At 46.3% G+C, this 14,389-nt stretch overlaps 1 long non-coding RNA gene across 2 annotated transcripts; it reads right to left on the bottom strand.

Annotated features, from left to right (window-relative positions):
• Positions 1 to 6,836: 6,836 nt before the first annotated feature.
• LOC116580279 lies at positions 6,837 to 11,916 on the bottom strand. Of its 2 annotated transcripts, none has more exons than XR_004281581.1 (3): positions 11,858 to 11,916; positions 11,438 to 11,546; positions 6,837 to 6,923 (listed from the first exon to the last, which is right to left on the bottom strand). It is a non-coding gene; the product is annotated as an uncharacterized LOC116580279 (long non-coding RNA). The 2 variants fall into 2 exon arrangements; XR_004281583.1 differs by lacking the exon at positions 6,837 to 6,923 and adding an exon at positions 9,530 to 9,606.
• Positions 11,917 to 14,389: the final 2,473 nt, after the last annotated feature.

Here is a 14,389-nt window from a genome sequence, read left to right on the forward strand (position 1 = left end):
CTCTGAGCCACCCAGGCACCCCACAAAGGGGATTCTTATCAAGTCATAACTCCCCAAGCCAACATGGGCCCGAGATCATTACCCTTCTTTTTTTCTTTTTTTTTAAAGATTATTTATTTACTTATTTATTTATTTGACAGATCACAAGCAGGCAGAGGGAGAGGAGGAACAGGCTCCCCGCTGAGCAGAGAGCCCGATGTGGGGCTCGATCCCAGGACCCTGGGATAATGACCTGAGCTGAAGGCAGAGGCTTAACCCACTGAGCCACCCAGGTGCCCCGATCATTACCCTTCTTGAGGCTGTACTCCTGCCCAAGGAGGTAGCGTGATTCACCTCAAAGGACATCAAAAGGATAGGACCTTAGAATCTACAGGAATCATGAAGCCAAAGAGGTAGCAAAACAGAAACAGATATTAAGCCTTATGCAGTCTTACCTCCAATGGAGCCCATAATCCGCCAGTCTACTAAGATCAAGAGACTCACATAGCTCAGGAGCAAGGATATACTAAAACTGCAGACGACCGGCTTGTTAACAATGAGGGGAAAATCTTTATACCCAAAGGTAATCAGTGGAAGTTAATACAGGGCCTACACCAAGCTACTCATTTGGGTAAAGACGCTTTAAAATATTCAATTAAAAATATATTTGATGAGAGTGGCGCTGGGGTGGCTCAGTGGGTTAAAGCCTCTGCCTTCGGCTCAGGTCATGATCTCAGGGTCCTGGGATCGAGCCCCACATCGGGCTCTCTGCTCAGCAGGGAGCCTGCTTCCACCTCTCTCTCTCTCTCTGCCTGCCTCTCAGCCTACTTGTGATCTCTATCTGTCAAATAAATAAATAAAATCTTTAAAAAATATATATATATTTGATGAGAGCGCCTGGGTGGCTCAGTGGGTTAAGCCTCTGCCTTCGGCTCAGGTCATGATCTCAGGGTCCTGGGATCAAGCTCCACATTGGGCTCTCTGCTCGGCAAGGAGCCTGCTTCTTCCGCTCTTTCTCTCTCTGCCTGCCTCTCTGCCTACTTGTGATCTCTCTGTCTGTCAAATAAATAAATAAAATCTTTAAATATATATGTGTATATATATGTATATACATATATATTTGATGAAGTGAATTTAACAGCCACAATGAAACAGGTCTGCCGATCCCCTATTGTCTGTACCCAAGTAAACCCAGAAGGTGCGGCTCGCCCTCCTCCTCTCTTAAAACCAGTCCAAAGGCCTGCATCCTGTCCAGGAGAGGACAGACAACTTGATGTCACACAAAGGCCACCCTCCAAAGGCTCTAAGTTTCTATTAGTGTTGTTGATACCTTCACCAGATGGGTCGAGGCCTTTCCATGTAAAACTGAAAGAGCCATAGAAGTAACCAAGATTTTGTTGCTAGAGATTGTCCCTAGATCGGGCCTTCCTCGCTCTCTTCAAGGTGACAACAGTCTTTCTTTCACCGCTGAAATAACTCAACAAATAGCCCAAACCTTAAAAATTAAACACTTCTTGCATTCAGCCTGGCATCCACAATCCTCCGGGAAAGTAGAAAAGGCTAATCATAATTCAAAACGTCATCTTGCTACATTTAGTCTAGAAACCCAGGAAAACTGGGTTATTCTCTTGCCAGTAGGACTTCTCAGGATAAGAACTGCTCCAAAACAACCCCTAGGACTCAGTCCTTTTGACTTATTGTACAGATAACCATTTCTTTCTGTAGATCTGTTATTAGATGGAGATTATAATGTTCTATTAAATTATTCAGTGGAAGCTGGTTTAATTCATAAATTACTCAATGAATCTATTAATCATCACTCCCAAAACCTGATTTAACTATAACTGAACACCCACCCCATGTAAATCCTGGAGACATGGTTTATTTAAAAAATTGGAAGTTGGGGGGCGCCTGGGTGGCTCAGTGGGTTAAGCCGCTTTGCTTTCCTTCCACCTATCTTAACGGACAGTTCCTTTCTACAGTGGGCACAGCATTATGCTGAACTATAAAATCAAACGGGTTGTTGGATGTGTGGAATTTTGCCCATGTCAGGTACGTCTGGGTTACCCTGGTGGGTTTCCCCTTCACAGGGCACTGATCAGCATACTCTATAGGATTATATTTCAGATATAATATATAGAGATAGCATGTATCAGGATAAATCTATCACTAGTCAAGAAGTTTCTTCCTGGCCCATGATCAGTAAGGTGTGGAACTCACCAAGACATGACCAAACTTTTTCATATGCTTGAACTATTAAAATCTTTTTTTAAAAAATATTTTATTTATTTATTTGACAGACAGAGATCACAAGTAGGCAGAGAGGCAGGCAGAGAGAGAAAGAGGAGGAAGCAGGCTCTCCGCGGAGCAGACAGCCTGATGTGGGGCTCGATCCCAGGACACTGGGATCATGACCTGAGCCGAAGGCAGAGGCTTTAACCCACTGAGCCACCCAGTCGCCCCGAACTATTAAAATCTTAACTGACCTTACAAACCCACAAATTAATACCCACCAACCAGCGCCTAAGCTACAAAACTCTACTTATCACTATACTGAGGAAAGCATGTATCAAATCTGGGATCCATGTTTCTGGCTCACACCGACTATCAGACAGCTCAATCAAACGGCAGTTTTATGCTGGGAGCAAAGAAATCATACAGATGATATTTGGACAAGTAACACACGACATCTGGGATGGCTGTCATTAGAAGTATGTTTCCAAATAATAGTAGTCCGGGCTACCGACTGGTTTGCTCCTGATTGGGTCAGGCAACCTGGCATCAGATGGCCAGCAACAAGTGGAACCCACTGGGTATGTGGAACTAACCTCTGGCCCCGGCTTCCTCTGGGGTGGATAGGTCACTGCACCTTAGGTTTTGCTGGGATTCATGGATGCATTACTAAAAACCATCACTACCAGGGCATGATCTCAGGGTCCTGGGATTGAGCCCTGCATCAAGCTCTCTGCTCAGTGGGGAGCCTGCTTCCTCTGCCTGCCTCTCTGCCTACTTGTGATCTCTCTCTCTCTCTGTCAAATAAATAAATAAAATCTTAAAAAAATAAAAATAAATAAAAACCACCACTACTGCAACTAATCTCCCCAAATTAAAACAAAGATGGACATGATCTGCTTTTAAATGGTATGATCACTTAACATCCATTTTTGTTCCATCTGTAGGGCTAGAGGATGTCATCTGGCTTGTAGAACCCCTTCATAAACGCGCCGTGAAGGCACTCAGTGATTCACTAAATAGCATTTCCTTACTTAATATGGAAGTCACACAGATGCGCAAGGTGATGATACAGAACAGAATGGCCTTAGCTGTCCTAATGGCCGCACAGCGTAGCACAGGTGCAATGATCAGAACAGAATGCCATGTGTACATCCCAGATTATCACAAAAATGTCACAAGACTAATAAAAGATATGAATGCCCCAATTGGGGCTGTACAAAATCCTTCCCTCTCTCAGTGATTGGTTAAGTTCCTGGTTTAAAGGAGGATTATGGTCAATGATTAAAGATCTCTTTCCTGGACTTCTCATTCTTTTTTTTTTTTTTTTAAGATTTTATTTATTTATTTGACAGAGAGAGAGATCACAAGTAGGCAGAGAGACAGGCAGAGAGAGGGGAGAAGCAGGCTCCCCACTGAGCAGAGAGCCCAATGTGAGGCTCGATCCCAGGACCCTGAGATCATGACCTGAGCTGAAGGCAGAGGCTTAACCCACTGAGCCACCCAGGTACCCCTGGATTTCTCATTCTTATAGTCTTACTAATCTTAATGTGCTGCCTCCTTTGATGTTTCTCCACTTGGTGCCAAGACTCCGTGGCTACAATGACTTCACGTCGTCCACATGATCCTGACCACCCACAGAGATAAGTTCTGTACTGTCACCATTGGATTCAGCTACCTCCATCTTCCATAACTCCCCTACACATTCCCCAACTGACCAATGTTGACCCATAGGTAGGGACAGCTCGACGCCCCTATTCAACAGGAAGAAGTTACAGAAGATGAGACCTTCCACCTTCAACAACCTTAAAGATTTAAGGGTCAAAATTGCAGAAAATGGCACCCTAACCCCCCCCCCCCCCCCCCGCCATGGGATATATGTGACATTCCTCAGGCATTCCTGGCTGCCCTAAAGGAAAAACAAATAGTTAGCTTGTAGAGATCACAATCCTGCAAGACCCAAGTCTCCCTCAGTTTGCAAATGTCCTCGTGATTTGCAGGGAAGAGGCTTTCTTATCAATAGCCTAGCTTCCAAAGACCCATAACTCAGTTCCAAAAGCCCTAACTGCCCTCCCCCCATAAGACTGAAGGAGGCTGAGGTGAAAGGAACTGTTGTTTCTTCTAAACCTAAAGCTCACTGACAAGGATGTGACAGAAGAAACATGACATTCCAGCGGGAAACTCCAAACTGTCTCCATGTTGGTACTTCGTTAGAGAAACAAACAAACACAGCTTGGCTTGACAATTACCAGGCCGCCAATATCCTGAAAGTCTTCTTTACCATATGTCAGCCCATCTGAACACCCCCTTTTGTCCTCACCTCCCCAACTTCCAAGTATATAATCAGCCACTTGGGATCCCGGGGCAGCAGCTCTTCCTGCCCATGGGGCCTGTCCACGTGCTTTAATAAAACCACCTTTTTGAACCAGAGATGTCTTAAGAATTCTTTCTTGGTCATCGACTCCGGACCTCACTTATGTTCTAAAACTTCATCAATCCCAGGGTCCTCTATCAAGCCCCACATCAGGCTCCCTCCCTGCTCAGCAGGGAGTCTGCTTCTCCCTCTCTCTCTGCTGCTCCCCCTACTTGTGGTCCTTCTTGCTCTGTCAAGTAAATAAATAAAAGTCTTTTTTTTAATTTCTGTTTTAAGTTCTAATATAGTGAATATCAGTAGTTGTAACCCCACATAAGTAAAAGCTCTTTGGCATCCTTAGTACTTGTAAGAAAAGGATCTTGAGACTGAGAAAGTTCCAGAAGAGCTGCCCACAGCAAATCTTTCCCAAGTCACTGTGACAGTCACAAAACGATTCCACAAGTTTCCAAATGTTGCCCAGCCACGGCTCCTGGCTAAGAATCACAGCCATTGGCTACAGAGAATCAACAGGATTCTTTGTCCTTCTTCCTCTTACTTCTGTAAGAGGACGCTGAATTGGATTTTTCCAGGACCACCAGAATTGCTACTAAGTCCCCAAGATGGGGCCCAAAGTGTCCAACTACCCCATAGCTTAAGTTTAACGTCTCCACAACTGGAACCAGCCACCTACCCAAAGAATTCACTGAGATGGCACAAGGCTGACCCACCTTCTAGCAACCCCCCTTCCCCCCCACCCTGACCAAAAGACGGAGCAGGGGCGCCTGGGTGGCTCAGTGGATTAAGCCGCTGCCTTCGGCTCAGGTCATGATCTCAGGGTCCTGGGATCGAGTCCCGAGTTGGGCTCTCTGCTCAGCAGGGGGCCTGCTTCCCTCTCTGTCTCTCTCTGCCTGCCTCTCTGCCTACTTGTGATCTCTCTCTGTCAAATTAATAAATAAAATCTTAAAAAAAAAAAAAAAAGACGGAGCAGAGTAAGGAAGTACCAGCCTGTTTGGAGAGAATGGAAAAGGCAGAGTTCCCTAGAGTAACAAGACCTTTCTTTCCTTCATAAACTCTGAATCAGGTTTCAACGGAAGTTTTTTATTTTTCCCCTCAAATATTTGTTATGAAAAAATTTAGGGGTGCCTGGATGGCTCACTCAGCTAAGTGGCCAACTCTTGGTTTTGGCTCAGGTCAGGACTTCAAGGTTGTGGGATCGAGCCCCACTTCAGGCTCCATGCTCGGTTTGGGAGTCTGCTGGAGATTCTCTCTCTTTCCTTCTGCCTCTGCCCTCCCTCTCTCTCTAAAATAAAAAATCTTTAAAAAAATTTTTTAAATCTATGGAAAAGTTGAGAGAATGGTGCACAAACACTCACACATATCCTCTCCGTAGAATCAGCAGTGGCTAACATTCTATAGTTTGCTTCCTCTCTCTCTTAGTACCCACACATGCTCACACACACATGACCTTTGCTGAACCATCCTGAGTCTTGGCTCCTAAGGACTTTATGTATTTTCTAAGAATAAGGATATTCATTCCCCGAATGACAATATCATTATCACAGCCAAAACCATGAGCAAATCATTCCACACAAACTCGCGGTACCCAAGGCTCGGTTTTAAAATGAATGAAAATGAAATACACCAGACTGATCAAGACAAATACCATAGGATTTCACTCACATGCAGATTCTAAAAAGCCAAAACGAGTGAACAAATAAAAAGCAGAATCCCACCTAGAAATACAAAGAACAAGGGGAGGGTTGCCAGAGGGGAGGGGCTGGGGGGGCTGGGCAAATAGGTGAAGGGGCGTGGGAGGTACAGACTTCCAGTTACCGGTTGAGTAAGTCCCGGGGATAAAAGATACAGCATAGAGAATGTAGCCAATGATATTGTAATAACGATGTAGGGTGACAGACGGTAGCTACACCTGTGGCGAGCATAGGGTAATCTTTAAAGAGGCGGAATCACTATAGTGTAAACACCTGAAGCTAATGGAACACTGTGTGCCAACCAAACTCAAGAAAAACTTCAATAAAAACAAAATACATGACAATGAGAAAAGCAGTAGAGAATCTGGTGAAATTGTCATTAAGTTTCCCCCACAGCCTTTATCCAGCAGGGGAGAAGGAAAGGACAGGAGAGGGGAGGGGAGGGGAGGAGAGGAGAGGAAAGGAAAAAGAAGAAAGAAAGAAAAGAAAGAAAGAAAGAGAGAAATTAACGTGGATATTAGGTGGGGCCAGTAGTTGGAAAACAAAAGGAAACTCACGTTTTGATCCCCAGGCACTGACACTTCTCAATAAACGATTTCCATCTGGAATTGGGACTTGGACGCCATGATCCCAGGGGATAGCACTGGATACTTTTGGGACAGAGGTGGGTTTTAAGTTAGTACCAAGATGAGCCATACTGTAATTTCCCAAATTTGGCTGTAACAAGGTTTCCTATCATGCATGTTTCCCGAGAACCTTAATGCTCCTCTCTTTGAGAAGTAAGGATTGTATGCTCTCTCTTAACGACTCTTTTGCGAAACACTCACCGTTGGAGGCTGAGCAGCAGGGTCAGAATTCTAAATGCCCCAGGACCACCACCCTGTGAGGAAGCCCAAACTAATCTACGTGGAGAGACCACGTGAGGAGAGAGAGCCGCCCCCCACCCCGGCCCCCAGCTGCTTCTCTGTCCCGGCTTCGGCCACCCACTGATTGCAACCATATGAGGTTCCCCAGCCAGAACTGCCCTTCTGGATCCTTCCCCCAAATCTGACCACAGACAAGGTGAGAGAGTACAGGCTGACTCTTGGTTTAAGCCATCATGTTTTGGGAGTGATTTGTTACCCAGCAGTAGTTAACTAGAAAGAGGGTGGAGTGCAGAAAATAAGTAGCTTGTGGAGAACTGCAGCCTCCAGAGCTGAACATGATCATATCAATGATAGCAATAGCTAATAACATTTTAAGTGCTTGGCATTAACCACCTTATTTAATCTGCACAGCAACCCCAGGAAGAGAGCGTCATTATTATCTCCGTCTCACAGATAGGAAACAGAGCACAGAAGACAGCAGAAATTAGCTAAAAAGGGGAATTTGAACCCGCCCACCCCCAGCTTCAGCAGCTGGGATTAACCACTCATCTTGCCAAAGAGGAACATATGACTTGGCTCAGCCAATCCGGGCATTCTGCTCCCCACTCTCCCAGGCCACAGTGATTGGCTGTGAGATGGGCATGTGACTAGAGCTGCAGGGTCATGTGACCTCGGCCAGCCAGTCAGAGTCAGCCTCATCACTTTGGCAGGTGAAGCTGAGTCTGAGGTGCTGCCTTTTACCTTCGGAATAGGAAGGTGGTGTCTAGTGGCCAGAGGGCTGCTGGCAGCCATTTTGGGAGCTGCCACAGAGAAAGATGGGAGCAGAAGGAGGAAAACAAAATGGGGTCGTGGGTGACAATGCTGAATTATTGTCTCAGCTTTAGATGTAGCCAACCAAGGGGTGGATTTTCCAGTTAAAAGTTCTCTTTGTAGCCATTTGAGTCAGCTTTTCTGTTATTTGCATGAGACTAATCAAAATATTTAACAACCAGTGGGGAGCCTGGGTGGCTCAGTGGGTTAAGCCTCTGCCTTCAGCTCAGGTCATGATCTCAGGGTCTTGGAATCGAGCCCCGCATCAGGCTCTCTGCTCAGCGGGGAGCCTTCTTCCCCCTGCCTCTCTGCCTACTTGTGATCTCTCTCTCAAATAAATAAATAAAATCTTAAAAAAAAATTTAACAACCAGTGTTTTGGGCACTGAGCAGTCAGTATGGTTCACTGCTGTGCAAGACCGTGACACTTCTCTTGCTGCATTGTGGAGAGGTCTGGGACGCTCTGGGGAAGGGACCAGGGCAGCTGGAGTGGTCATGGTGAGGGACATTTGTGGCCCTCAAGGCAGCGTAATTTACCAACCAAAGCAAGTACTTTAGTATCTCAGCCACCGACACAGCGAGACAGTCCAGGCTGACTGTTCCGCTTTCCTTGCTGACTGATACAACCCCCTTTTGACATAAACTAGTGTGAATGGATTTCTGTTTCCTGCAAGTGGAAAAAAAGACATCCTTTCATGAACCTGAGTCATGAATCAAACCTTTAGGAAATAACAAATAGCAGTGAGATGTCAGTGTAACCGAATGAGGTCATTTCAGCTTCGGGTCAGGCAGAAACTCTACCGAGATTCAGACGGAGCTGCCAGAGTCCGCACCCTTTGGCCCAGGAATCCCACTTCTGGGACGTACAAGGATGTGGATCGCGGCATTATTTATAATGGGAGGAAATTGGAAACAGCTTCAATATCTGGCAACGCTGCCTCGTTGAGTAAACATTGTGCAAACATTAGAAATTGTGTTTATACAAAGATGTTTTAACAGGGGAACAGCTTACGTTTTAAGAAGGGAAAAAGTAGGACTGTATAAACAATTCGCTCACAGAGTTATGTAAAACACAGACACAGACACACACACATTTTCTTATAGCCTGAATAAAATAGAAAAGACTCAATGAAAATACATTAACCTGTTAACTACAATAGTGTCATGGGGTTTGCAGGCAATGGATCTTTGTCTTTTTAGTTTTCTATATTTTCCAAACTCTGCTTAAGGGACAGCAAACTTTTTTTTTTTTTTTTTAAAGAAATGTTAACTATTGGGGCGCCTGGGTGGCTCAGTGGGTTAAAGCCTCTGCCTTTGGCTCAGGTCATGATCTCAGAGTCCTGGGATGGAGCCCCGCATCTGGCTCTCTGCTCAGGGGGGAGCCTGTTTCCCTTCCTCTCTCTCTGCCTGCCTCTCTGCCTACTTGTGATCTCTCTCTCTGTCAAATAAATAAATAAAATATTTAAAAGAAAGAAAGAAAGAAAGAAATGTTAACTATTATTATATTTAAGATTTTATTTTTAAGTAATCTCTACACTCAAGGTGGGGCTGGAATTCACAACCCCAAGATCGAGAGCTTCTCTCTCCACAAACTGAGCCAGCCAGGTGCCCTGAAACTCTTCTTTATTTTTCAAAATTGTAACTGAGATCATGAACATCTGCAGATAAAACAAAACAAAACAAAACAAAAACAGAGAGACAGTAAACCCACACAGGCCCATCACCCAGCTTCAAGAACCATCAACATTCTGCCATTTCATCTTCTTTCCCCTCCCCATTATTTCCAATACTTAAAAAACAAAACAAAACAAAAATCAAAAAAACCCAGACATCACATTCATTTAAATGATACAATGAGCATCGAAAAAGGGGAGGGGTATATTTCCTTACATAGCTACAACACCTAATCACATCTAACAAAATTAACATGTTTTTAAAAGTTTATTTATTTGTTTTTAGTAATCTCTGCCCCTAAAGTGGGGCTCAAATACTGGACCCCATGATCAAGAGTAGCTTGCTCTTCCAGCTGAGCCAACCAGGCACTCCAATACATTTCTTACAGCCAATCCTTATGGATTGGCTACATTCATTGTACTTGTTCTTAATTGTTGTTGTTGTTTGAACGAGTTCTACTCCCCAAGGTGGGGTCCGAACACAGGACCCCAAGGTCAAGAGTCACACTCCTGTTCTTGTTTTTTTGTTTGTTTGTTTGTTTTTATATTCTTATTTACACACAGTGAAAATCAAGTGAGTGTGTGTGTGTGCGTGTGTGTACAGTTCTATGAGTTTTGACAACCTCAGAGTCATGTTAATGACCATCAGAAGCAGGATTTGGGGCACTTCTACTCCAAAATGCCCCTGGGTTTTGTAGTCAAGTGTGTTTGGTTTTTATGTTTCTATACTCTTTTTTTTCCTAATGGAAGAGAAAGCAATAATCAGAGGTGATTTAAACCCTGAACTTAATAAGATTTCCAACCATGGGGTTAGGTAGGAGACCTGGGCTCCTGTCCCCACTCTCTCCAGCTTGGGGCCTTCCTCTCTCTGGGCCTCAGTTTCCCATCAGTAAGGTGGGTGCTCTGAGGACCCAGTGAGTTAGGAGGGTTCTCAGGAAGCTCTCAGTGACGGGAGATGGGGGACGGGGGTGGTCTGACCTACTCTCCCTTCTTTAATCACAGCCCCCTAGACTGAGTCATCTGGTCCAGGCACGAGGCCTGCGCAGATCAGCCTGCACTCCTTGGCCCCTCCCCTTTCTCTCCCCGAAGCCAACCAGACACTGTGTTCTGTGGTTCCCGCTGTTGATGAGACTCTCAGCGGGCGGGGACCCCAGTGCCTGTGCCACCTGGGCCCCAGCCTGGCCTACAGCCTTCCCTTGTTTCCCCTGGAACCCGCTCCTCCTCCCCCCTTCCTAAATCACACCACACCCTGCGTGATATCCAACAGGATATCACAGAGGCCTGCCAAGTGCCCTCGTGCCCTATATGACAAAATTATTTCCAGTAATAATTGGAACATGAAACAAACAATATTAATGGCCACAAAAAAAATGCAGAGTGAACATTTTCTTTTCTTGAACCTCATATATATAAAATCATGCCAGTAGAAAAAGCATTTAAAAATAAACATTACAGTACAAAAAAGAGAAAAAAGCACTATTAATTATTCAAAATTTATGGCAAGATTCAAAGTTTGAACTTGGGTCCTTTGGTTACAGTCTGATGTAATAAAGTTTTATGTAAATAACTGAGTTTTTTTCCTTTTCGACGAGAGCGAGATTGGGAGGGAGGGAGACAGAAAAAGAGAGAGAGAGAGAGAGAACGCGTACAAAGAAGTTGGTTGCATTTCCAATGGCTACTTTACAGTAAAGGCACAGCTCTGAGTCCCCTCTTCCGGACACAGGGCTCTGAACACTAGGGGGCGCCCTCCAAACCCACCCACCCCCGTCCCGGCCCCAGCCAAGGAGTTAGGACGATGGCTTCGCAGAAACCTTACCTCCTGGTCCCTGGCTCCCTCCAGAAGCTGCATCCCTCCAGTTCGCACCTCCAGCTACGTGCTGGCCAGCCCTGACTCCCCAGAGTTCTCTGCGGGGCCTGCCTTGAAACTGCGCAGGGAGATGGGCTTAGCAAAGCGGAGGGTGGTGCTAGGGGGTCGGGGGTGGAACTGAGACGGCGGGCAGGTGTGTGGATTTAAGAGTTCTGGTAGTGGGAGAGAAAGGCCTGAGAGCTGAAAATGGCCTGCTTCCTAAGCTGGGCGGTGGGAAGAAGGAGGTTCATTTCATTTTTTTTTTTTTTTAAACCGTCTATGTAAGTAGACACACGTGCGAAACAGTACAATCTATAAGTGTACAGCAGGGTGAGTTTTCGCCAACTGAGGTCATTCTCACTGTGGATCCCCCTGTGTGACTATACCTACTTTATTTATCCCCTCTCCGTTGGGAATGAGGGAGTAAGCCAAAGGGAAAGAGTTCTCCAGGCAGACAGAACAGTTAGTGCAAAGGTCCCAAGGTGAGAACATGTTTGGTATTTTAAAGAATTTATTTATTTATTTGACAGAGAGAGATCACAAGTAGGCAGAGAGGCAGGCAGAGAGAGAAAGGAGGAAGCAGGCTCCCTGCTGAGCAGAGAGCCCGATGCGGGGCTCAATCCCAGGACCCTGGGATCATGACCTGAGCCGAAGGCAGTGGCTTAAACCACTGAGCCACCCAGACGCCCTCTGTTTGGTATTTTAGAGGACCAACAAGGAGATAGGCGGGGCTAGAGAGGAGCAAGCAAGGAAGGTGGGGTGGATAGATTAGGTCAGACAGTGTGAAGGAAGCCAATGGTGCCCAGTCGTAAGGGCGGCAGTGGTGAGTCTAGCTTTTACTCGGAGTGAAATGGGGCCGAGGGAAGTTTCTGAGCAGGGGAGGGACCTGATCTGACTTGGGTATTCAGAGTCCCACTAACTGTGTGAGGGAAGAGAGCCCAGGGGCAGGGGCAGGACGGGGAAGAGGGATAGAGTGGGTAGAAGCAGTGGAGGTAGCCAGAAATGTTTAGATGCAGAATACACTTTTTGGTATATGATTAGCGATATATTTTATTGACTTCATCTTATTTTGTGATTCTTTTGTCCCCACCTTTGCTATGTATTCCACTCCCTCTAATGTAGGCTTCTTTGAAGTGGCTAGCTGCATATTTGGCTTGGTTTTGTCTTACCTATTTTTTGCCTTTCTTTTCCTTCTACTAATTTGCAATTTATGCATTCTTTATATTTTTTTAATAGTAATACTTTGCAATTTGGAGTTGCAATGAATTTCAATCCTTACAATTCGTGTACACTTTAAAAAATCAGGTCTGAAGTTTAATGAAGAGTTTAATCATTATACCAGACGCTATTTGGGTCACGACCCCCAGTCCCTAGACCAAAGGCTTGGAACTGGCCGTGTTTACTGAGGATTGTGCGAGCACCGGCCACCAGGGGGCACGAGCGGCTTGGGGTGCACCGGCGCTCAGTGACCGTCAGGGGGCGCGGGGTCTCTCGTCCGGTGAACGCCTTGACCACCCGGTCTGTTTTCCTCCGGACATTCCAAACGAGAACGCGTTGGTCCCCGATTTGTGCCAAGGGCCTCATAGCGCTGGTTCTGAGGATTAGTGAGCGGGATTCAGGCAGGATAAAGGCTAGATCCTCGATACACCGTCCGGACCCCGGGGGGTGGAATGAGAGGGAAGCTGGAATTCGACCTCAAAGTTTTCCAGCACTGTTGGCCACCGCTGTCCCCATTCCTGGGACATTTATACCGCAAGGTGGTCGTGGGAAGAAATGGGATGAACGTGGGCTTCCAGACAGAGGTGCCCGAGGGAAGGACAATATGGAAATTGCCTACGTTTGTGTGTTTCTCTTCTGTGAATGTTCAGAGCTTCAGTGGATTCTCAAAGGAACCTATAAACCCCCAACACAGACTGTTTGGAACCCTATCTCTTCCTCCAGGAAGCCTTCCCTGATGTTCTCTCAGACGGGGTCAGGTGCATTCTCTGGGCATCCACAGCCTCTGATCTTACCCCAGCTGGGTCCTGACCCCTCTACCAGCGCCTCTGCTATCCCAGAATGGATTGCCAACCCCCTCGAACCTCCCCCCGCCCAGCTCAGTCAGTTAAGTGTCTGCCTTCAACTTGGGTCATGATCCCAGGGTTCTGAGGTTGAGCCCCACACCAGGCTCTGCGCTCAGTGTGTAGTCTGCTTCTCCCTCTGCCCCTCCCCACCTCTCTCTGTCCCAAATAAATAAATAAAAATCTTAAAAAAAAAAAAAAAGACCCTAACACTGCTACATGGGTGAAGAATGACTCACACAGAGACTTCCGTTCTGTTTTGTTTCGGTGTCAATGAGCCCTTCCACTCCAAACCATTCCCTGTACCCTTAGCTTATGATTTGCCAGGGCTCTTTTTGTGGGAAGAATTTTGGACTCTCCCAACCATCACCATCACCACTAACACCATCATGGCCAGAAAGTAGGCAGGGGTCACTGGGGTAGGGAGGCCTGTGCGGGACACTTCAGCATAACACACACAGCTCATTGTCACTTCTACATGTCCCTGCACAGGCCATCCACCAGGACAGCCACTCCCTGCTCCTAGCTGGAGGTCCAGGTCTCCTCCATTCATCCCTCCAGGGGCTCCAGCCCCCACCACCTCCCAAGTCCCACAATAGCTTTTGACTTTGGGGAGTAGGGGAAATCTAGGGCCCCCTCTAGCTGAGAAAAGAGGGAGCCCTCTGAGCAAGACCCCATGGCGGGGGTGGGGGGGTGGGGAGAGGGGATCTCTCCCGAGATTAGAGAGATAGGAAAAAATAAAGACACAGACACAGAGACTATGTCCCTGTGTTATAGAGAAAAGAAAGACGAGAGCCAGAGAGAAACAGACATAGGAGGAGAAAGATACATAGGCAGACAGAAGCACAAAGTACAAAATAGG

This window comes from Mustela erminea, chromosome 19 (genome assembly GCF_009829155.1).
Source record: "Mustela erminea isolate mMusErm1 chromosome 19, mMusErm1.Pri, whole genome shotgun sequence".
In the NCBI taxonomy this organism is placed as follows: Eukaryota; Metazoa; Chordata; class Mammalia; order Carnivora; family Mustelidae; genus Mustela; species Mustela erminea.